Below are 26,125 nucleotides of genomic sequence, written 5' to 3'. Positions count from 1 at the left end.
CTTAGCCCAAAGGTTCCTGGAATTTATAAATTCAAATGCTATGGAACAACTAGTCACCACTCCCACAAGAGGAGAAAACATACTAGACCTCATCATTACCAACATGGGGACTCTATGCTCCATACCAGAAGTATATCCCTCATTGGTAAGATCAGACCATAAATTAATTTCACACTGGATATCCACATCCCGACCCCACCCCCAGCCCAGAAAACCACAGTGAAAAACTTCTCAAAAGCGAACTTCACACTTCTCAGACCTGAAGTGGAATCCTTCAAGGCCCCAGGGCCAGTGGAAACTACGGCCCAAACTGCAGAATCCTATATAAACGCATTCTGCGGACATCTCCAGGAATGCATGGATCATGCTATCCCAAACAAAATCAAGACCCAATCATCCAAAGGCAGGCGTCCAGTCTGGTGGACCCCAGCCATAAATAAACTGTACAACAGAAGGAGGAAGCTACTACATGATAGAGCAAAATCCCTAAAAGGGAAGGCATCTCTGATCAGTACAAGCAAAAAATTACGATCCCTCATAAAATCCTCCAAGGCCAGCTTCAAGAGAAAAATTGCACAGGACACTAAAGACAATCATAAGGCTTTTTTCAGTTATGTTAGGAACCTGGGATGCAACTCCCAGACTTGTTCTGAGTTGATTCTAAGCGACAAAAAATACACTGAACCCACAGACATCGCCAATATCCTGGCAGACAGGTTCAGTGCAAACTTCTCCACCCCCTCCCCACCAAAAGAGCAAGTATCTATCCCGGCAGAGTGCAGCCTCCCAAACATCTCTGATGCTTAGGTGAAGGCCACCCTCTCCAAAGCAAAAAACACTGCTTCTATGGGACCAGATGGCGTCCCGGCTTGCGTCCTACATGAACTCCAAGAAGAACTAATCCCTCAAGTAAAACTGCTGTACAATCTCAGCCTCACTACAGGATATGTGCCCAAAGAATGGCGTACAGCAACAGTGGTCCCACTCCAAAAAGGTGGCACCTCTGCGGACCCTGGAAACTATTGCCCCATAAGCCTGACTAGCCTAGTCTGCAAGGCTATGGAGAGGATCATCATGGAACTCATAAACTTTGGCTTCGTCAAGGGCAGATCCTGCCTTTTGAACCTGGTCGACTTCTTTGAAACAGTCACCAAGGCCATAGATGAAGGGAAGGTAGTCCACACAGCCTGTCTGGACCTCGCAAAGGCATTTGACACAATACTCCACTCAGGCATCATAGATAAGTTATCCAGCCTAAATATAAACCCCTATGTCACAAGATGGGTCGCAAACTGGCTCAAAGACAGAACCCACAGAGTCAGAGATGCTGGAGCCATGTCAGACTTGAAACCGGTCACAAGTGGCATCCCACAAGGTTCTGTCCTGGGACCTCTCTTGTTCGGTATTTACTTTTCTGAGGTACAGGCCAACGTGGTAGGACTATGGCTCATCAAGTTCACAGATGACTGCAAACTGGGTGCCATAATCGACTCTCCAGCTGACACAAACTTCCTTCAAAAATGTCTCGCAGAGACGGATAACTGGTGCCAGAGCCATGGTCTAAAGCGAAATGCCAAAAAGTGTATAGTCATACCCTTTGCCAAAAACAATGTGCCCACAAATTACCACATAGGTGGTAACCCATTAAGTACAGAGAAAGTAATTAGGGATCTGGGGACCCAAGTTGATTAGCAATCTCTCCTTTGACAACCACAATGCCAAAGTGGTTAGAAAGACCTTCTACATAGCCCACCACATCATGAAAGGATTCACATCTAGATCAAGAGAGGTAATCGTGCCCCTTTATTCATCCCTCATCAGGCCCATCATAGAATACAATGCCCCCTTTGGGATGTACCTTACCCGACACCTGCAGCAATTAGAAAGACCCCAAAAGTAAATCACCAGGAGGATCAAGGGACTCAAACAGATGCCATATGCTGCTTGGTTAAAAAAACTCCAGCTCTACTCAGTTGCATACTGCCTACTTCGAGGCGATCTATGCCTGACATATAAAGCTATGTCCAACCCAGAATTAATGGACATGCTCCACCTCAGTAAATCTAAATCCCTTAGAGCCACATGCTCGAGGGACTTGAACCTCAGCACAGAAATAAATAGAACATGCTGGAGGGACAGATTCATAACCCAGAGGCTCCCTTCGCTCTGGAATAGAATTCCAATTCATGTTAGGCAGAGCACCTCACTGACTCTCTTCAAGAAGAATCTTGATGAGTGGATGGAGGATCATAGGTTTGTCCTGGGGATTACTTCCGTGTCACTATTAGACAGAGGTACAGTAAACTAAACTTTAAAAAGGGCACAGTATACTCAAATCAAGGGGTGGCGTAAGCCAAACACAATTGGGCTAGGCTTATAAATGCCCCAGGGCAGATAGCCTAGTATGAAGCTATGAACCTATGAACCTATATATTTACCAAAAAGAACTATTATTTACAATATATTTACAAAATTCTACAAATGTACAAATATATTTACACATATTCATAATTTTCCTTACAATCATACTAAATTTTCATCCTTATTAGATCACCACTCATCTTTCCATAACCACCATCTGATTTTACTTAATATTGTTGCTAAAATCAATTTACAATTAAACATAATTTCATTTACCCTTTCATTCCACATAGCCCATATGACTTAAAATAACTTTTTATCTATTCTTTTATCTATGCTTTGAACACAGTCTTTACTTCTATTCTTATAACATCCATGTTTAATCATATCCATGTTTATTTTACCCACTTATTTCATAACTTTGAAAATAAATCTTCTTTACATAGTTTTCCCATAACTTTTTTACATTTCAAAAACACATGACTAGTAGTTGTGTCTTCTTGGCAATGTAAGCATATTCTATCACCTTTCTTTTTATATGGCATATTTCTTTTTACTGGTAACTTATCTAGTGCCAGTTTCCACAACAAATCTTGATATTCTACTTTCTTATTACACCATTTGCTTCTTGTTTTTACAGCTTTATTTTTTCATCTGTTACATTTTCCCATTTTTTTACATAGTAATGCTTTATCATTACATTTTATTCCATATTTTTCTTTCTTTTTCTTTATCATCAGATTTTATTTTCCACAAAAATATTTTTTCTTGGTAACGTTATTTCTTTATTTATACACTCTTTTTTCTTATTTACTCTTTTTACCATACCCCAAAATTTATCATACTTATAGTTATATAATTTTACTACTAATCTCTCCTCTTTTTCATGTATCCAGTTTTACACTTTGTACATATTTAAGTAGCATACACCACTGAGTTAATTAACTCTAATCCTCCTTCCTCTTTATTTACATACAAAAACTCCACTTTCTATTGGGTTTAATCTAGAACTCTATATACATGAAAACATTATCTGCAATAATTTCCTTTTCAAATACTGTTGGCAATATAAAATGCTTGAGAAGTATGTTATTTTTCCTATCAGTACTGAATTTGTTAAATAAGCACTTTTTTTCTGAATGATATTTTATATGTCCTCCAAAAAAGACAAGCTTGTTTTATTTCTTCTATTGTTTTTCCCATTGCATTCTTCTTATATCTTTATTCCCAAATGTTATACCTAACACAGAAATTTCATTTATTGTAAAATATATACTCCCTATCTTTACTACATCACCTAAACCTTTACTTTTCTGTTTATTTAAAGCCAGCCCTATCACCTCTAGACACTTATTTGTGCAACTTATTACTTCTTTTATCAAAATGTAGTTTTTTTCAGTTATTATAATGTCATCTGCATATGTTAACATGACTGGAATTTTTAACCCTTCAGGCATTATATACCCCACTTCCTTCATTTTATAATATATTTCACATACTATCACATCCATAACAAATGCAAACTCATTGGGCATCCCTGTCTTACATCACTTTTCATATGCACATATCAGCTTAACCAGCCATTTACACATATTTTTACTTTATTATTACTAAACACTGACATACATACTTTCCTAAATTTCTCGGTTATATTATATTCTTTCATTATTACCCATAAGATTTCATGTCCAATTTTATCAAGGTTTCCTATCATGATTTTCTCTTCCTCTTTTCTATTCATAATATCATCCACAATTTCTGTATCATTAATAATTCTTGGCAACCCTTCCTCTTTCTACTGTATATACTATTTTCTATAATATTTTCCATTTTAGTTTTAAATCTCGATCATATTATTTTCATAAAAAGCTTATAATCATTATTCAGTATTATCATTCTCCATTTTTGTCTTTTATCTTTCCTCTTCCATATGAAATGTATTCTGCTGCATAGTTCTTTATACATAAAACTTTAAATTAGCCACTCATTCAAATTCGTTAAAATTTTTTGTCAGTCTATAAATTTTTTTACCCATTTCATGCTCTGTTATTTCTGGTCCTGCAGCCAAATCTAACTTTTTTTACCGTCCATGTTATTTTCGCTACCTTCTTTTCCTTTAAACATTTCTTGTACATATTTTGCTACACTATTCATAATCTTTTCCTGAGTTCTTTTTACTTCTCCGTTTACATTTTTATTTCTGTCATTACACTACCATATTCCCTTACTAACCTGCTTAAGTAAGTTGATACTTCTCTCTTTTTCCTTGTAAAATATATTTGCTTAAATAACAATTATTGTATTTTTTCTTGATTTCTTTCATATAGTTATTTTTCCTTGTCAAAGTACTTACTACTGTTATGTTCTCAATCTTCTAATACATCATTATATGTTCTTTTACATTTTTCCTTCTCATCTTTTCTCACATCATATTGCCACTGTAAAAACAAGATTTTTTTATGATTTCCTTAAATATCATTCACCATTCAGACCGATTTTAGTAAAACGTTCTAATAGTGATATGAGCTTTCCATAACTGTATGTCTAATCTCTTTCCTTCTTTATTCCATACTTTCTCATTCATCCTTTTTTATTCATTTGCCTGTTTTTATATCTTCGTTGTTTTCCTTTATCTCTATACATATTGTAAGATGATCAGAATATGCTGTTTCAACTACCGCCCTTCTCCTATAACTAAATCTTCTGATACTATAAAATAATCTTTTTCAGTTCTATACATTCACCTTTTGCAATTCCACGAACTTTTGTCTCAAAGTTTTAGCTTACTGAATCTTATAACTTCTAATATTTTCTTATATAATTTCCTTTCTTTTTATGCTTGCCTCTTCAATAACAGTTAAAGTTTCCTGTGATTATAATATTCATATTTATCACTACATAGTCTATAAACATTATAATTCTATATACTTATTCGTTCCATTATAAATCCACAGTGGTTAATTTCCCCTTTTTGCTAAAGTTACATCTAATATCTTTACTATATTTCTACACAATATGGCTATTCCAGAACATCTCTCATTTCCCAAATTCCAGATTATCTTTCCTCGCCATAGTTTCTGTGCTTGCAATATTTCTTCTTTTGTTAAAAATCTTGTGTCTTTTAATATAATTACATCTACATTGCATGCATTACACCACTCTAAAATCCATATTCTTCTTACTATATTCTTAATAATATTCTCATTTACAGAAAGCACTCTAAAATTTTCATTTTCCCTTAAATTCAAGGTTTCATAGGTCCATGGCTAATAATTAGGCTAGCTGCCTTAATGGGCCATTCTAAGCCTAGCCAATTTCCCTCCCAATGGTGAAAAATCAAACACTGTACCTTATGTCTGAGTCAAACATCTTAACCATTATACCAGCCTCCAACGATTAGCTGTATATACTTTTTATCCATTTCCTTTCTTTTTTGTTTTGTACTCATCCCTTTAAATTTTCTTTATCTGTCCATTACCCTTTTACCAATACAGTTCTTTGTTTTTGGTTTTCCTATCTGTCAATTTATGTCTTCTTCATCAATTATTTCAGAGTCTTCTTTTATGTCCTCTTTATTATTTTTTCTAATTTATTTTTTCTTCTATTTCTAGTATTTCTAAAATTTCTTCTCTTTATTCATTGTCTAATCTTTTTTTATTTTCATTTTCACAATCTATCCATAAATCTCCAATTTTGTTACATTTATAACATTTCAGTTCACAATTTTGGGGCATCATGCCCCGTTTCCCTACAAATATAACATTTTATTTTATCACAGTCATTTATCAAATGTCCTTCTTTTCCACAAAAAAAAGAAAACATGTTTTGAGCTGTCCCCAGTATATTACAACATCCCTATTCCCCTTCACATTTATCATGCTTAGTATGTGTACATTTTTTTCGCTTTCTACTTTTAACACAATATTAAAATCCCACTGTCCAGTCCACATATCCCTTTTACCATAAACATTTGCAATGTCCAGTATTTCTTTACATAAAATGTTCATATGTCCTTTCAAAGTCTCTTTCTACCTCTGTTTGAAATCATACATGTTTTTTTCCTCAATAAATGCTTTTATCACATAAAGATTCCATGGGTTACATCCTTTCTTTTTTCATATTCCCCAAGAAAAATTTCCATTGAAAAACAGTCTCAGATATAATGTCACAGAATCCATCCATCCATCAATCCATCCATCCATCCACAACCCCTCTGTTTGTTAATAATAATACATGCTCTTATCTCATGTGCTTTTACACCCAATGGAACTATTAAATTGTCCCACACTTCATAACTTTCCATTTCTTTGTTATCTTTACATTGCTTCCTTACCACATAGTTCTGTTTTTCACTTTCTTATGCATTTTTCTTTTCTGCTACTCCCCTTTTGCCTTCATTTACTTTGTCTACATATATTTTCTTTTCCATCTCACTATTATTCTTCAGGATTGTCTATGCATCCTCCTTTTGTGTTTTCTTCATCATGCCCCCCCATGTAATATCTCCTGGCTCACTCTGAATCATCATTTCTTTATGTAAATCATCTCATAACCTTCCTGACTGTATGATTATAATAATACATCCATCATTTCTGGACTCTTCTCCATCAAACAGATTTCTTTGAAACATCTCCTCAGAATCTTGCATGCATTCTCCAGTCTTAATATTGGCTTTCTCCTCAATTTATCTCACCACTCCATTGTCTCCTTATCCCCCATCTGCTTCCCTGTTTCTCCAGACCACCTCTGTACATGGAACAGTAAAAGGAATTGCCCATGTGAAATGGGGCCCTGTCTTAACAATGAAGAGCAGGGGAAGTTCCCTGACGTTCTGGCCAAATTTCTCCAAGGCCACTTCAGGTCTCCCCTGAAAAGAGGCAATTATCCTACTGGGATTAACCTGATTTTAAAAATGAATAAAATAATGAATAAAAAGCTCTGAACTTCTGGATCACCCCCTGAAACCATGTAATTGTGCCATCTGTGTTTTATGCATTTGCCTAAATGAGTAAGCATTTCAATACTTCCCTTGGAATCAGTGCTAACACTTATTTTCAGCGTTTGTATCAAATCCATTCTATAGGCATGTTGTTTTTAACAGCAATTCTAAATACACAACATTTCAGCTCTTTATTCTACAAGGAAGGATTAATGCAGTTAGACAAATATGTCACAAGTCTAAGGATCTCATAAAGAATTTGTGTTGTGGCAGGTAATATAAATGGGTTAATTTCCCCCTCACCTACAAATTTTCTCTATTTGTTTAGGTTTACATTTAAATGTTTATAATTTTAGACCTCAGTTTAAATTCTGTCATGCAGAGGCAGTGTTAGGAACACACAGTTGAAGATGCCCCCCCCCCTGTAAAACTTGTGTGCCCCCCCAAATGCCCAAGTCCTTGAAATAATAAAACATTTCAAAAAGTCTCTATTTTGCTTTCCATCAATGTTGCATGGTCCTGTAACTTTTTCTGCAAGTGTGGTCTTTCCTTCAGTTTTGAAGGAGCTGAAAGTCCTTTGAACGTACACTGGAGATAGAGACGTGTCTACTTATTCTTCAAAGACCAAGTTTAGAAGGACAGCGAGCATCTTTGAAAGTAAGAATGCAAAGTAAGTTTGTGTGTGTGTGTGTGTGTGTGTGTGTGTGTGTGTGTGTGTGTGTGTGTGTGTGTGTGTGTGAACACATATGTGTGTTTGTTTATCCTGCATCCCAGAGCAGTTATGGTGTAAACAAGGAAGGAACTGATTGTAGTAAACAGGGGCTTTTTCATATAAGCCATGCTGTTTGGGTAAAATCCTTATTTTCCTGCTTTTAATGACTGTCAGTTGTTGACAAGGTGCATATTTGGCTGTGAATCAGCTGCAGGACATGATGCTATTAGTTTGATGTTAAAATATTAACTATTCCCACATTTTTAATATAACTTGCTTTTGCAGGCACGAGTGAAAATGCATTGTGTTGGGCAGCAACAGTTTGTGTGGTACTTGATGTAGGTGAGTTAGGGCTGTGTGCTGTTAATGAGCTGCTTCCTGTAATGCAGCTTCTGATTCCCTCTTCCTTTAGTTGTCTAATGTGAATCTGACTAGATAATTTCACCAGACAGTGCTCCCAGGCTATCCTTGAAAAGGCACTTGCCACCAGTCGTTTGTCCCAAGATGTTATCAAACTCATTGCACTTTTGAATTCCTATACCCATCATATATCCCCTATTCAGTGCTTCACTACATGCTATTTGACTATGAATCCCTGCATGTCTGTTAGAGTTCAATGATTGTCACATGCTTTTCAAAAAATGTTAGTTCTGAAGGAAGTGGAGCCTGCTGTTGCTCATGCTATTTGTTTTCAATGTGAGAGCATTTTGTTTGGTTCTTTGGTTCATCAAATGGCTATCAGTGTTGCAAAATATTTAATAAAAGTTTTAAATGAAAACAAATGTCTGAGATCATAAAGAAGAAAACAATATGCATGTTTCAATAGTGTTTTATGGTAACTGAAGAGAGTCAGCCAAGTAATGGGATCTTGGTATGGTTTTGGGGGGGGGGGGTAAGGTTCTGGTCCATTACTCTGTTGAGGGCCCCATTTGACTACAGTCCAGCTCTGCTCTTTTTAATCAGAGACTAACTAAATAGATAAATAAATTGCACATGAGCATTTAGTCTCATTCATATGTCCTGTATTTTTGTTTTTCTATCTTTTAAACCAGGCAAAGGGGCAATCTAGAAGTACTGTCTGGTTGCGTGACTTGCTCAAAGTCACACAGTAGGTGAATGAAGGTTGAAAGAATCAAACCCTGTACCCTTGGGCCTTGACTACAGAAAGCAGCTCTCTAAGAGCTTAGAGCTGTAATCATCTGCAATAGCTGCCAGAATTTCAAACATCTTCATTTTATGATAAATCACTGAGGGTTAAAAATCACTCAGTAATTCTAGAGTTTCATAGTTTTTGTATTTCAAATGCTCAGAAAATGCTTGTTGTCCTGTTGAGTGAATTAGAGTAATCTGCCTCTTATATGTCTCAAGTTTTTCAGAACATATCTAAATTTTACCTCATATCTACACCCTGTCCCTCTTTAAATGTTTTATTTTTCTGATAAATCACTGAGGATTAATGTCAGTCAATAATGTCAGTCATTACAGTTTCATAGTTTTTATTGTTCATAGAATGCATGTCCATGCAACACTCATTGTTCTGTTAAAATTTTAAGTGACTTTGGAGTTGTCTGGCACTTATGTAAATGAACTGTTTCCCATAGTCAAAGTTTCAGGATTTGAATCTTTTTACCTCCAATTGGACACTTTGTGTTTTTGAGCAAGTCATTTATAACCAGATATTACTCCCAGGTTACCCTTGAAACTGGATACTTTGCCCAATTAATTTATCTCGTTAACAAATATATAAAATAATATTTAGGATTTGTCCCTTTTTGTTCATCATTATTTTTGGTTTTACCCAGAATTCTTAATCGAAGAAATTGAAAAATCATTTGGTCTGTTCGTTGATTTGCAGCTTCTGGCAAATTGTTGCGAACTGTGGTGAGCTTCAGATTTTGTAACCTTCAGAAAATGTTTCAAAATGCAAAACTTGTTATTTTATCAATTAAATGCATGATCAATATTTACAAGCTGTTCCTGATTCTGTGTCCTTCGACTGAGAAACTTAGGGGGCAGAGGAGAACTGTGCTATATGGTTCTATTAGTGAGCTCAGATACATTTCTGAGACATTATTTATGTATTTATTCATTCACTTGATTTCAAGCAAATATCCAAAGTGTACATTGAGACAAGTGTCTGTAATTAGTGTGTGTGTGTGTGTGTGTGTGTGTGTGTGTGTGTGTGTGTGTGTGTGTGTGTGTGTACATGAGTGCATGTGGGTCAATGATCAAAGTATTAGCAATGTCATGGGTGGAATAAATTAATAATAACTGAGATGAGGAGAAAGGTTAAAGATATTTGGCACTGAAGATCTGTAAAAAGAGATGCTAAAAGAGAATGTCAAAATAATTTTATTTTTTGCACGTGGGTGGGCTGGACTTTTGCAACTTATTCTTAAGCCTCTAATGTTTGAAGAGTTGTGTAAGAAGTAAAACACAAAATATCACAACTGCTGCATAACTTTTTTGTCTTATAAATAGTATAAAAGGAAAATTTTACAGTGTAATCAAATGACTGTTCTGGCAAGCAGAGACCAGGAGTATCAAAGAAGTGTAAGTATAATGTCCAGTTTGACCGTGTGATGAACTTCCTTTCTAGTTGTTAGTAAATGCCTTGTGTTTTATCCATCTGTTCTACGTTGTCAAAGGTAGTGTAGTATTCCAGGTTTTGAAGATGGAAGGTTGACTAAGGCTGTAGTTTATTTAATTATTTTGCTTGTTGGTGTTATGGATGGTATGGTATGGTATGGTATGGTATGGTATGGTATGGTATGGTATGGTATGGCATGGCATGGTATGGTATGATATGGTATGGTATGGTATTCATGATGTTGCAAGCTTGCTATTACCTGCATTGCTTGATTACTTTATGCGTAGTGGAGTTGATTGCCTTTTTCTTGGGGAGGGGTTGTTTGGCTTGCCTATTTGGGTCTTTGGACTTTTGCAAATTGAGTTGTTTCTCCTGAGAGTCTTTAATGGTTGATGAACTGGGCATTTAACCATGCTGTGAGCTCCATCTCTAGCTGTTAGTAAATATTCCACAGTTTGCCCATTTGTTTCTCCTTATGGCAGGTAGTATAGTGTTCTGTGTTCTGAAGTTGGAAAGATGATCATGGCTGCAGTTTCTTTAATTATTTTTCTTTTTGGTGCTATGGATATTATGCTAATGTCAAACCATACTAAACTGTCTAAAAAGGAAGAAGCCCCAAATTAAGAATTTAAGAATTTGTTGTTCTAATTATCTCAATCACTACAGTTACAAATTCTTAAAGTCGCCTACTGAAACTTGTTCAAAGACACATAATAACATTCAGAAATTTGTAATCCATCCCATCCAAAAAAGTATTCAAATCCTGGAATGGACTATTGTGACCAGACATTCCCATTTGAGTGCTTCCCGTACTTCTCAACTATCCCTGTTTCGCGGAATGTCCCTGATTTTGCTTCAAATATCTGTCCTGACCCTCATAACATTTTTGATTTTCTGATAACTAAATCACTCATGATTACAGTCAGTCAGTAATGCCAGCCATCAGAGTTTTATACTTCTTATTGTTAAAAATGCACATTGATGCAAAACTTGATCTATTAATTTTTGAGTAAACTAGAGTAGCTCCTAAAAATGTCCCTGATTTTATCCTTTCATTATTTTATCTTTGTTCAGAATTCTTGACCAAATAATTTAAGAGGTATGGTACCACCCCAAACCAGAATTAGAGTACTAGCTAGGTAGTTGATGGTGCTCCATTTACTTGGCACAATTTTTCTCTTTATCAATGCTGCTTCCTTTGGACAGGGCTGGAAAACTAGCATGTTTATTCATGCCACTGTGTCTCAGTTATTTTATTTTATTTTTGTACTCTGACTATTTTAATGCATCAGTGTCATAAAGTTGTTATAGTTATTATACCTCAATGTACACAAGTGTTCTTGGAGGGTTCACGCCCCTTTTATACAAGTCATGCCAGACATAAGGAAATATAGTTTTTTAACTTCTATATAAATACAGCAGTTCTGTAAGTCAAGGTCATGTTGCACAACTTCTGAAATCTATTTTAATTTTTACTTTTTTGCTTTTACTCTGATTTGTGTTCTCAAAGCCATTCCTGCCTATTTAACAGCAGTTGCAAATGCTTAATAAGCTGAACTTCATATTTTAAGTCTTCTAATTTTTAGTTCTTGTCTGAAAAGACCCTCTGTCACTTTCTTCTTGAGGTGTCAAAACTATCATTGTAATCCAGGAGCTGTTAACTGACCACTCTTGTTAATACTTCAAAACAATTTTAACAGACATTTAACTACTTTGCTAGTCAACAGAATATATATTTTTTTATATTTTCCTTGCAATGCATCCCAGAACAAAACAAGTCTTACTTTCTATTCTTAAATGTAAGTTAATGGTATTTTTTTTTCTTTTTTTACTGAGGCACAAATGTCTCTGTGCATGACATTTTCTCACCTCTGTTGTATTGGTAGAGGTGACCTATAGGTGGACGAAGACTGAATGTCAAATATCATTTGCCTAAAGTTCACCAAACCAGGATAGGAGCTCATCCACAGAAAATCACTGTCGGCAAGTTATACTGACAGTGATATCCTTTTTGGGTGTAATTTAAACCTTCTTTGAACTGGTGTGACCCTGGAATTTGTAAATATATATGTTTTGGAGTGGGGTGTTGCCCCCTGCAAAAAATTACTTAAAAGTGTTTTTTTTTTTGTCAAGAAATGTAGTTCAGGGATTCTGATTCTCAGCAAGTTAAATTGCCCACTCATACTAGGTGGCACAGTGGTGCAGTGGTTAGTGTTGTTGCCTCAAAGCAAGATGTTCTCCAGTTTGATTCTCAGATGGGGTGCCTTTGGTGTGGAGTTTGTATAACCTCCCTGCATTTGTGTGAGTTTGTTCTATTTTCCTCCCACATTCCAAAAGACATGCTTCTGGATTGTTTCTCCCTGGGTCTCTGCTGAAAATGGGGTCTATCCCAGTTAGACTTTCCCGGTAAACAAATGTTAAATAAAATAAATACATTGTGGAAGCATATTGGTAGATACATCCTTGACTTATTACATTGTAGCATACCAACATTTGGTACAAACCACAGTCCTTAGGCATGACAAGTTAGCATTTTTTCTGTGTTGTGAGACAAATGTTAAATAAAATAAATACATGGTGGAAGTGTATTGGTAGCTACACCCTTGACTTATTACATTGTAGCATACCAACATTTGGTACAAACCACAGTCCTTGGGCATGACAAGTTAGCATTTTTTTCTGTGTTGTGAGCATTTCCAGGATTTGTAAGATTACCCATTCACTGCTTTTTCATAGGAAATGGTCTAAGCCAGCCACTGGGGATGCACAAGCCAGTGCATTTCTTTGTGCCGGTCCCAAGCCTGGGTAAATGGGGAGGGTTGCATCAGGAAGGGCATCCGACGTAAAATTTTGCCAAATCATACATGCAGACAACAGTACAGAAATACATACCGGATCGGTCGAGGCCCAGGTTAACAATGACTGCCACCAGTACTGTTGGCCAACAGGGTGCTGGCGGAAATTGGGTTACTGTTGGCCGAAGGAGGAGAAGAGAGGGAAGACATGCCCAAAGGCAGGTAAAAGCTAGGAATGTGATAGTGAGGGTCGGAACTTTGAATGTTGGCAGTATGACTGGTATAGGGAGAGAGCTAGCTGATATGATGGACCGAAGGAAGGTTGGTATATTGTGTGTGCAAGAGACCAGATGGAAGGGGAGCAAGGCTAGGTGTATCGGAGGCGGTTTCAAATTGTTTTATCATGGTTTGGATGGTAGGAGAAATGGCATAGGCATTATCCTGAAGAAACAGTATGCTAAGAGTGTTTTGGAGGTGAAAAGAGTGTCGGATAGAGTGATGTTTATGAAGCTGGAAATTGATGGTGTAATGATGAATGTTGTTAGTGCATATGCTCCACAACGAACAAAATAGCAACTATGTAAACCACAAACTGAATAAATAAATTGAGATCTGGAAATCAGACTCGGACGACTCCCAACACAGCTCGAACAATAATATTTAAATAGCGAAAAAAACTCCCACAGGTAACATCCACAGATTTTTATTGCGATAAAATCTTCCACAGGTTACATCCACATCCACATCCACAGGTTAAGCGCTTTAAACTGCCTAAAACACAGTGTTCATCAGAACCAGATAACTTGATAATTGTCCCGTTTATATATTAAATACTTGAGAAAAGGCGCCAACTTATTTAAAGCTATAGCTCTCCATAAATCAATATTATAATATATAACTATATCAACTCGTCCAAGTTACTGAATCTAGTATAAAACATACTGTGTATATACAAATGTGTATAAATAGTTCATAATACTAGTTAATATAAAAAATATATAAAATAAAATAATATAATAATAATCATATAGCATTTGAACCATTATTTAGAACTTGATAAAATTGTTAAAATAGTATCATATTACATACAAATTTCATAAACTACATTTCTACTATAAACATATGTCTACTGTAAAATATAATACTTAACCTAATATTAAAAAAGGTTTAATACTAATGCTATCGCTGATACCAGGTATTCTAGTGGCATCAGTAAATATTTGCCACTTACTTTCTTTCAACGCTAAAGACGTTTTCCAGTCCCCTCCATATAAATGACTGGTAACCTGGTCAATTATAGCAAATTTAAACAAATGCTCTCCACCTTTATCTTGCATATGCCTATATCCTGTACTTGTATTTTATAATAATGTTCATAGATGCGTTTTTTCAATTGCCTCTCTGTTTTACCTATGTAAAATGCAGGGCAGGCAGTACAGGTGGCAAGATATACCTACCACCTGTTTGTAAGTTGGATGAGGAACCTAGGGATGTGGTCTATAATAGGGTGTGTGTGTTAATGCACACACCATATGTAAATTACATTAAGGACATTGTATGCAGACATTGGGATTTGATAGCGACCTCTAACCATATAGGTACCAAATTAGGGGGTTATCCATCTTTTGTTTACAAAACTGCTCCTAATCTCAAAAGGTTATTAGAAAGGGCTGATAGCTATGGAAAAGTTAAGAATACTAAGAAGATTACTACTACAAAATGTGGAACATGTAAACAATGCAGTCGTATTAATGAAGTTGCATTTATTAGATTGGCAGATATTAATAATACCTTGGTGAGGTGTAGGGCAGGCAATTGTAACACCAAACAGGTGGTATACCTTGCCACCTGTACTGCCTGCCCTGCATTTTACATAGGTAAAACAGAGAGGCAATTGAAAAAACGCATCTATGAACATTATTATAAAATACAAGTACAGGATAAGAATAATGCTTTATATAGGCATATGCAAGATAAAGGTGGAGAGAATTTGTTTAAATTTGCTATAATTGACCAGGTTACCAGTTATTTATATGGAGGGGACTGGAAAACGTCTTTAGCGTTGAAAGAAAGTAAGTGGCAAATATTTACTGATGCCACTAGACTACCTGGTATCAACGATAGCATTAGTATTAAACCTTTTTTAATATTAGGTTAAGTATTATATTTTACAGTAGACATATGTTTATAGTAGAAATGTAGTTTATGAAATTTGTATGTAATATGATACTATTTTAACAATTTTATCAAGTTCTAAATAATGGTTCAAATGCTATATGATTATTATTATATTATTTTATTTTATATATTTTTTATATTAACTAGTATTATGAACTATTTATACACATTTGTATATACACAGTATGTTTTATACTAGATTCAGTAACTTGGACGAGTTGATATAGTTATATATTATAATATTGATTTATGGAGAGCTATAGCTTTAAATAAGTTGGCGCCTTTTCTCAAGTATTTAATATATAAACGGGACAATTATCAAGTTATCTGGTTCTGATGAAGACTGTGTTTTAGGCAGTTGAAAGCGCTTAACCTGTGGATGTGGATGCAACCTGTGGAAGATTTTATCGCAATAAAAATCTGTGGATGTTACCTGTGGGAGTTTTTTTCGCTATTTAAATATTATTGTTCGAGCTGTGTTGGGAGTCGTCCGAGTCTGATCTCCAGATCTCAATTTATTTATTCAGTATATGCTCCACAAGTTGGGTGTGCAATGGATGAGAAAGAAAAATTTTGGAGTGGTTTGGATGAAGTGGTGATGACTGTACCCAAGGGTGAGAGACTGGTGATTGGAGCAGATTTCAATGGGCATGTTGTGAAGGGAACAGAGGGGATGATGAAGTGATGGGTAGGTATGGTGTTAAACAAAGGAATGCAGAAGGTCAGATGGTAGTGGATTTTGTGAAAAGGATGGACATGGCTGTGATGAATATGTATTTTAACAAGAGGGAGGAGCATAGGCTGACATACAAGAGTGGAGGAAGATGCACACAGGTGGATTATATCTTATGTAGAAGGGCCAGTCTGAAGGAGATTGGAGTCTGTAAAGTGGTGGCAAGGGAAAGTTTAGTTAGGCAGCATAGGATGGTGGTTTGTAGGATGACAATGGTGATCAAGAAGAGGAGGATGAGTGTGAGGGCAGCACCAAGGATCAAATGGTGTAAATTGAAAAAGGGTAATTGTGAGGTGATGTTTCAGGAAAGAGTTAAGACAGGCACTGGGTGGCAGTGAAGAGTTACCGAATAGCTGGGTAACTACAGCAGAGCTAGTAAGAGAGATGGCTAGAAAGATGCTTGGTGTGACATCTGGAAAGAGGTAGGAGGACAAGGAGACCTGGTGGTGGAATGAAGAAGTACAGGAGAGTATACAGAGAAAGAGGTTGGCGATGAAGTGGGATTGTCAAAGAGATAAAGAAAGTAGACAAGAGTATAAGGAGATGAGGTGTATGACAAAGAGAGAGGTGGCGAAGGCTAAGGATAAGGCGTATGAAGAGTTGTATAAAAGGTTGGACACTAAGGAGGAAGAAAAGGACCTGTACCGATTGGCTCAACAGGGGGACCGAGCTAGTAAAGATGTACAGCAGGTAAGGGTGATAAAGGATAATGAGGGAAACTTACTCACAAGTGAGGAGAGTGTGTTGAGCAGATGGAAAGAGTACTTTGAGGGGTTGATGAATGAAGAGAATGAGAGGGAAAGAAGGTTGGATGTTGTGCGGATAGTGAATCATGAAGTGCAGTGGATTAGCAAGGAGGAAGTAAGGATAGCTATGAAGAGGATGAAGAATGGAAAGGCTGTTGGTCCAGATGACATTCCTGTGGAAGCATGGAGGTGTTTAGGTGAAATGGCAGTGGAGTTTTTAACTAAATTGTTTAATGAAATCTTGGAAAGTGAGAGGATGCCTGAGGAATGGAGAAAAAGTGTTTTGGTACCGATTTTTAAGAATAAGGGTGATGTGCAGAGCTGTAGTAACTACAGAGGGATTAAACTGATCAGTCACAGCATGAAGTTATGGGAAAGAGTAGTGGAAGCTAGGTTAAGAAGGGAGGTGATGATTAGTGATCAGCAGTGTGGTTTCATGCCAGGAAAGAGCACTAAAGATGCAATGTTTGCTCTGAGAGTGTTGATGGAGAAGTATAGAGAAGGTCAGAAGGAGTTGCATTGTGTCTGTGGATTTAGAGAAAGCATATGACAGGGTGTGTAGAGAGGAGTTGTGGTATTGTATGAGGAAGTCGGGAGTGTCACAGAAGTATGTAAGAGTGGTACAGGATATGTACGAGGGTAGTGTGACAGCGGTGAGGTCTGCGGTGGGAGTGATGGATGCGTTTAAGGTGGAGGTGGGATTACATCAAGGATCAGCTCTGAGCCCTTTCTTATTTGCAATGGTGATGGACAGGTTAACAGACGAGATCAGACAGGAGTCCCCGTGGACTATGATGTTTGCAGATGACATTGTGATCTGTATTGAGAGTAGGGAACAGGTGGAGGAGACCCTGGAGAGGTGGAGATATGCTCTAGAGAGAAGAGGAATGAAGGTCAGCAGGACTAAGACAGAATATATGTGTGTGAATGAGAGGGAGGATAGAGGAATGGTGAGGATGCAGGGAGTAGAGGTGGCAAAGGTGGATGAGTTTAAGTACTTGGGATCAACAGTTCAGAGTAATGGTGAGTGTGGAAGAAAGGTGAAGAAGAGAGTACAGGCAGGATGGAGTGGGTGGAGAAGAGTGTCAGGAGTGATTTGTGACAGACGAGTACCTGTAAGAGTGAAAGGGAAGGTATACAAGAGGGTAGTGAGACCAGCTATGTTATATGGGTTGGAGAAAGTGGCATTGACAAAAAGGCAGGAGTCAGAGCTTGACGTGGCAGAGCTGAAGATGTTAAGATTTGCACTGGGTGTGATGACGATGGACAGGATTAGGAATAAGTATATTAGGGGGTCAGCTCAGGTTGGAAGGTTTGGAGACAAGGCCAGGGAGGCAAGATTACATTGGTTTGGACATGTGGGGAGGAGGGATGCAGAGTATATTGGGAAAAAGATGCTAAGGATGAAGCTGCCAGGTAACAGGAAAAGAGAGAGGCCTAAGATAAGGTTTATGGATGTAGTGAAAGAGGACATGCAGGTGGTTGGTGTGACAGACCAAGATACAGAGGACAGGAAGAAATGGAAACAGTTGATCTGCTGTGGCGACCCCTAACGGGAGCAGCTGAAAGAAGAAGAAGAAGATTTTAGCAGTAGATTATAGGTGAGTTATTACCATGTATCATGTACACCATATTTTTTTTATTGGTATGGTGTTTTTTTTCACATGTCCTACATGCCCACAAATTAGCTGCTTTGCCCCGGCGAGAAAAGAAACCTTGGGCCAGCACTGCTCTCATGCATTTTTATTTGTATTTCTGTATGAACAATGATAATAAACTAGGGAGGGGGATAAGGTAAAAAATTAAGGTTGCCCTCCTTCTTAATGTTGGCTTACTTTAAACTCAAATGGTAAACAAGAAATTAGTCTACTCAAACATTCTGAACAAAATCGAGCATGTTTAATGATTTTAGTACAGTTGTTGGAAGTGAAGTAGCGCTGATGTGGCAACTGTTCTTTGTCTGTGCTGTCTTGGATTTTCTTTTGGCGTGTGTTAGCTGGCAGTTTCAGTATTCCACATGCCCAGTATAAATCTCAGCAGATCTGTGTGGGCAGAAATTCTGGCACTGAAAAGTGTATGGGGGAGGTGCAGCAAAAGACTTTAAATAAGAAAATGGGAACTATGGAAATAAATACAACTGATTTTCCCAAGACAGAAATGTGTAGTTATGATGCAAAGCATGACTGTAGTAAGGACACATGCTTCTTAAAGTAGTAAGCATGCATCTTTTGTGATGCCCTCTGTTATGTGCTTTTATTTTATTTAGCATCGATTCCTGTCATTTAATGTTGCCCCTTGCACAATGAATATGAGTTGTTTCTGGCATGTTTTAGATTTTCATTTATTGCTGATAATAGATTTTATCCAGCATTGATCAACCCGTAAAAATACCACTTTAGCATAACTAGTAAACGCCAAAGCAATATGATGCAGATACTCACTCTAGTCTTTTACCTATACTTTTAATATTTTCTCAGATTTCAGACATAGTTTTCTGTTTAAACATACTTGCATTGTTGCCTTGTTATGTAATGTGTTTTTGTTTTGTAGCTCTGGTCATGGCATAATGTGGTTCTTGGACAGGTGCACTTACTCAGTTAACAAATGCAAAGTAAATAAATAAACAAGTAAAAGCACTGAGAATGCCTTCTTGCTTCCCCCAAATCTAAAATGCATAAAATGAAATTGAAGGAAACAAATTCATGTGCTAAAGATTGCATTCATGATTTTTTCTACTGAAAACATGCATTTTTCCCTAATTATTTGCATGACAATTTGAAACATTAAAAGGAATTGTGTGTTTGTAGTGAAGGAGCTTCTTTAATCATAAACACTAGTGTGTGTGTGTGTGTGTGTGTGTGTGTGTGTGTGTGTGTGTGTGTGTGTGTGTGTGCAGGCGTGCGTGCGTGTGTGCGCGCGTGTGTGTGTGTGTGTGTGTGTGTGTGTGTGTGTGTGTGTGTGTGTGCGTCTGTTTATGTGTGTCTAGGACTGCTTTCTCTCCCTTATGACCACTTTGCAAGGACACCGTGTGGCTCGCCTGCAACGCCGAATTACATACAGTGGGCATTGATGAATGAAGTGAATGAATAAATTAATGCTCTGATACATTTGTTTTTTTTTTCTGCTTACAGTTTGATCACTGAATGATCCCACACAGATGATCATGTCTCGTTTTGCAGGAGCTTCTTGAAGCATAGCAGACATAGTATTTCAAGGCATACAAACTCTGACCAACATTTAATGTTGGCAGGAACTATTCTTTTCAAAGAAATACTCAGCCTGGAAAACTAATTTGTTTTCATAATATATTTTATTTATTGGTTTGTTTATTTATTAACCGAGCTGCTGATTCTTGTGGGCTTTTTCAGACATGACCCAGCTCACAGAAAGACTACCTACAAATAATTGATTATATGGATTACATGCTGCTATGCACAGAGCAAATGTTTTTTGTAAAAGAAAAGCAGACATGAGTGAGTTTTGTATTACAGTTTTAATAGTGCATTACAGAATAGTTTTATGCATTGGCAAATTTAGCTCCAAAATGCCTGACATTGAAAAACACTATTTCTGTCACTGACTATGAATTAAAATATTTTTGCAAACTCTGGCTAATTGGTACAAGCTAACAAAATTAGGACACTGTGACCATTGTTGAAAGTATCACGAATGAGATTTAGTCAGTCAGACGTGCACAATGCTGCTTTTGTTTTGTGTAAAAAACTCTCTTGTTGCAAAGGAAGAAAAAGGTCTGCCGGATATTAATGCCAGTAAAGGTTTCAGGACTTTTTCAAAGTTCTACTGTGAAAGATAAAGTTATAGCAAATATGTCAAATACCAACAAATGACAGTAGTTTCATGACTTGAAAATTGAATCCGTGTATTCTTTTAAAGAGAACAGAATCTTGTTACCTGCCCCATTAAATAAACATTATTAGCACATTAGGATTCATCTTGCAGTACTGTTGTAACACCACTATGCATGCTATAAAAAAACTCTAATCTCAAAGGCAGAGGAGGATTAGTAAGAGGGGGACTATAAAATTCCAAAATTATGCAATATGCTTCATTGCAGGCTCTGTCTAGTCACTGGTTTATCAATTTTCAGAACAACAAGTATCAGAGCAGCTCACATTCCTGTATTTGATAGGAATTTATGGTAAAGTACAATCCGACACTTTTCTTTGGAATATAGACCAGTTTTAAAGAACATCAAAGCTAATCAGTTCCTGCCAGGAATGAGAAAACAACACAAGAAAAAATGCGGCACCCAAATGAAATGAATCAACATGGGACTAATGAGCTCGTAAAGGTCAGCTCAGGCAGGTTTAACTTTTTTTTCTTTTTAAGCTGAGTATCTTACGCATCCCACGGAATATGTTTGTATCTGGTGATTAATGAGCATTGTCGGAAATTTCTGTGATAAGTAGTTTCAGTTTATAAGATGACATTTACTCAAGACAGAGGATATTCAGGACATGAATGGCCTTTGTAAAGAAAAGCAGACTTTTACAACTTATCTAATGAGGTGCAGCTGATAAAAAACCTTAAAGAGCTACTAGTGTAATGGCTGATAGCAGAAGGAATGAGCAACTGAGCTGTAGTCCTGAAACCTAATTTTCTTCAGTTAGAATATTACACCTTGTAGTAAATAGGAGGATTGGATACTCTAAATTGGCCCAAGGCATGAGTGCGTGCATGTGTGTGCCTTCCGTGGAAGGTTGGGCGCTGGGCTGGCAACTTGACACCGTAAAAACTCCACTGCCAATCATGAATGGACAGGTGATCCACTGTGGCGACCCCTAGTTGTGAAAAGCTCAAAGAGAAGAAGAAGTAAGTGTGTAAAGCATGTTACAAAACAGGAGACGTGACAGGTGGAGATGGCATTTGGCTTAAGAAATAGGGAGGAGTTGGTATAATTGTTAAGGGTTTTACCTCAGAGATACAATGTACAGGTTTGAAATTAATAAACACAGTAAGGTATCATTTAACTTACATAAGAAATAGGGTCTATATCAGAACATCGAATGATTAAAACCGTGAACGCTCTAAAGAACAAAAATGCCGGACCTCAAACTCATTATTTTGGTGGGCTGCACCCCGCACACCCCCCGCTAAATGTATATTCCAACTCCGCGATCACACTGCAGTGAGGAAAAGGGCAAATACTGTGATCTTCACTGTACTGCGATCTCAAAAAAAGCACTTCGAGGTTCGGCATTTTTGCTCTTTAGAGCATTCGTGATTTTAATCATTTGATGTTCTGATATAGACCCTAAGAAAAAGGCTATGGGTTCCATTCTCATCTAAGAAATCATGTATTTTGGGATTACATAAGTTAATCTTTCTCTGTCTTACCTGTGTTAAGAGTTGAAGTTTTGTACTGGGCTGTGATTGGGATGAGGCCTACAACAAACATTGTCCCCATCTTGTAAGCTCTGTAACCTCACTTCCTCCTATTTAGTTAGCCTTTTTTGACTGTGTTAGTCCCACAACTTTAGTAGCTTATTTTCAGGAGAGATCCAAGATGGCATTTCAACCACTAGGAAAAATTTGGCCAGGGCATTGGGAAACTTCCATTACTCTTTTGAAGAGGTGCCATGGTGTCTTTTACATTCTCACATGTGCTACCTGAGGTACCACCATCTCAAGTAAAGGGACCTCAGTTTAACATCTCATCTTAAGGATGACACACAGCAATCCAATCAGCTGGAGTGGAAACAGAAACCACAACCTTGTTGTCTTCCAGCACAAAAGGCAAGTGTACTACAAGTTGCACCACCTAATTATAGAAATGATATAAAGCTGAGGAAATAGTATCAGTTTTTTGTCACATATTTCTATTTCTGATATCAAGTGAGACCAGACTAGTGACTTGTCAGGTGTTGCAAGGGTTACCTATCAAAACATCTACTCTTCATAACATCTAAACTCAAACCATCAAGACCATAACATCTAAACTTCAAAACATCTAAAACTCATAACATCGAATCTCAAAACATTGAAAACTACAAAGCAACTATAAATAAAAACCCACACACTGTTTGCTACGTTTATGCAGGGGGGGCATCACCCCCACACACCCCCATAAATTAAATATACCAACTCCAAGGTTGCACTACAGTGGGGTTAGGAAATTAACTTTTTCCTCCACTGTAGTGTGACCTTGGACTTGGAATATTTAATTTATGGGGGGTGTGGGGGTGCAAGGGGGCTTGCCCCCCTGCATAAACATAGTAAAAACTCTTGTGGGATGTTATTTATAATTGCTTTGTAGTTTTCACTGTTTTGAGATTCGATGTTATGAGTTTTAGATGTTTTGAAGTTTAGATGTTATGAAGAGTAGATGTTTTGCTGGGTAACTGTTACAAGAACAATAACTGCCTAGATCAGGGTGTCTGTGCTAACAGCTGAGGGACATCTTTCTTTGTTTTGGGGGTATGGGCAGTTAGCTAAAACTACAGAGTGAGCCAGGGCTTACAAGGTAATAACAGAAATGGTGATAAGAAGTAATAAGACTGAAATCAATGGTGCACATAAGCTACTTTTACCAGGTTAGTACTGAACCAATGGATATTATCAGTGTCACAGCAGTTCTTTGATGCTGTTAAAGTATCTCTATCATAGCCGGCCTTAGGCATAGGCCAACTAGGTGGCCACCTAGGGCGCTCCTCTAGCATGAGTGCTTTTCCAGTATTTGTTTATTTTTTTGTACTAAAGAATTTTTTTTTTTAATGTGTTGAATGAATACAGGAAAAACTGAAAAGTAAGACAAACTGTGAAAAACTGAAGAAAAAAGTAATATGGATGGTGTAGGTGGGCTTGGATGGGGCACTGGGTGGTGTGGGGCAGCACTGTGCAGCCCTTTTGCCTAGGATGTCAGTTGACCAAAGGCTGGCCCTGATCTCTGTAGTGTTACAATACCTAGGAAGATAAAGATATAGAAACTGATGTGGAAGAAAGCTGTTATGCACACCCTATTCTATCCTTTCCTTGATGTAGATTCTACTAATTCTACTTATTTTTGAATATTAAAGTATAACATTGGGCAAAAGCTAAAAATAGTATTTCTTTGTGGTCATGTCTTCGTCTTCTAGCTTTTAATATTGTCTGTATGTCAGTATAAGTGATGGTAAACATACCTCTCAACTGCCTAGATTATTTGCAGAATGTTCAATTTTTTGCTTCATAATTTTGGTCTGTTTCTCATAAACTTTGTTGTTTTCTGGCAAATCACTGAGGGCTGAAGTCCCTATATAATGACAGACATTTGAGTTTCAGACTTTATATCCTTCAAAAAAATGCATGCTAATGTAAAACCTGTTATTCTAGCAACTTTCTAAGTTTATAAAAGCAATGTTTAAAATCTGTTCCTATTTTGGCAGCCTTTGTCCCTACATTATTTTATGATTTGTCCAGATTTCTTGTGCTAAGAAGTCGATCAGTATGATTTCAAGCACAGTGACCCAGGGGTAGGTTTGGGGTTCAAGCCTCGTCTCTGGTATCTGTCTTTATACAGTTTGCATTCTCTCGCTGTGTCTTTGTTGGTTTTCTCTCAAAAACATGCTGGTTGGTTGGCGACACCAGCCTGTCCATATATTCATATCATATTTGCCCTTGACCTTGTTAATGGTCTTAGTTGTGGCTTGAAAAGGTCAAAGACAAGACCACCTAACTAGTTATCAAATGATAAATAAATAAATAGATAGATGAAGAAATAAATAAATCAATTAGTTTGTTCTCTCCAACATGGCATGGTTGAGGGAGCCTCACTGATATGATTTTTTTTTTCAGCTAATGCTGCTTCTTCCCACAATGCACAGTGTCCCAGCAAAGAAACATTTTGATTTATGTTTTCCTTTGTTCTCCGCTCTGCATTAATATAGAACTGGCAGTACTTTGATTAAGTATTTTTCAAAGGCATATGTGTAAACAAGATCAGTAGATTTTTTCCAATTGCTCACCTTAATTTTGTGAGTTTCAAGTTCTTAAATAGACATTTGTGGCTTTCTCTTTCATATGGGAAAGATATTTCAACAGTAATTAACTTCTATCTTTCGGCTTTTCCCAGTTAGGGGTCGCCACAGTGGAACTCCGGTCCGCTCATGATTGGAAGTGGATTTTTACAGTGCAAAGTTGCCAGCCCGATGCCCAACCTTCAAAGAAGGCATGCCCATTCACGCTTGCACCTATCTGCATGTCTTTAATGTCACTCGACCGTGGGGGGACATGCAGACTCCACACAGAAGGCGCTCCAGCCGAAAATCAAACGGGAGAATCTCTTTCTGTGAGGCGACAATACTAACTGCTGCACCACCCCGGCCTACAGTACTTAACCATTATAAAGTTTTTATAGGTTCATAGGTTAGTACTAAGCTAACTGCCCTTGCGAGCCATTTTAAGCCTAGCCAATTATCCCTTGCGAGACTCAAACCCTGAGCCTTGTGTTTGTAAAGCAAACACCTTAACCATTAGGCCACCCTCCCAACCCTCTATTTTACAGCCTATGCTCACATTTATACAATGTCGTGATTATAGATGTCACGCCTCCTACCCTTCATTGCCATCATCACCCACTTAATTAAAAATAAAAAAAATAAAAAATAGCTCCCAGGGCATGAGCTCTCTTTAACAGGCTATATGATGTATGCAATTCTGTAACAAATTCCAAAAGAAAATAATGTAAACGTTCAGGAAACATTTCTGTAATTTGCAGGGAATGCTGAACCAAGCAAACATGGACAAGTACTGAAATTATGCTTTATTTATATGTGACATATTAGCTGTCAGTTTAGAAAGACATAAAAGTATTGTGTGATGAGAGAAAAACAACTCTTGCATGATGTCGTTCTTATATGATTTGTTTTTAAAATTTTGTTAAGATTTTTGTAACACGTGTTTTGTTTTGTTTTTTTTAAAATTCTCCCTATTTATTTGCTATCTTTACCAAGAAAAGTATATAAATCTGCCACTAGATGTGTTTCATTCCCTGCATTTCCTCACTTTGGACCTTACCATCTTCTTGCCTCATATTTTTACCACCTGATTTAGATATAACCTTGTTCATGAAT

The 26,125-nt window shown here is 37.1% G+C and overlaps 1 long non-coding RNA gene across 4 annotated transcripts in view; it reads left to right on the top strand.

Annotated features, from left to right (window-relative positions):
- Positions 1-26,125, top strand: part of LOC122811334 — a 590,182-nt gene that overhangs the window by 29,603 nt on the left and 534,454 nt on the right. The window contains exon 1 of one of the 4 annotated variants that reach the window (XR_006366239.1): positions 21,120-21,366. The exons of 2 other annotated variants lie outside the window; for them this stretch is intronic. This is a non-coding gene — a long non-coding RNA (uncharacterized LOC122811334). Of the gene's footprint in view, positions 1-21,119; positions 21,367-26,125 lie in introns of those variants that run through there. One more of the 4 variants, XR_006366241.1, reaches the window with a different exon arrangement.

This window comes from Protopterus annectens, chromosome 1.part1 (assembly GCF_019279795.1).
Source record: "Protopterus annectens isolate FY-2018-M chromosome 1.part1, PAN1.0, whole genome shotgun sequence".
In the NCBI taxonomy this organism is placed as follows: Eukaryota; Metazoa; Chordata; order Ceratodontiformes; family Protopteridae; genus Protopterus; species Protopterus annectens.
Note: the sequence above shows the minus strand (reverse complement) of the source record. Positions and strands in the feature narration are given on the sequence as shown.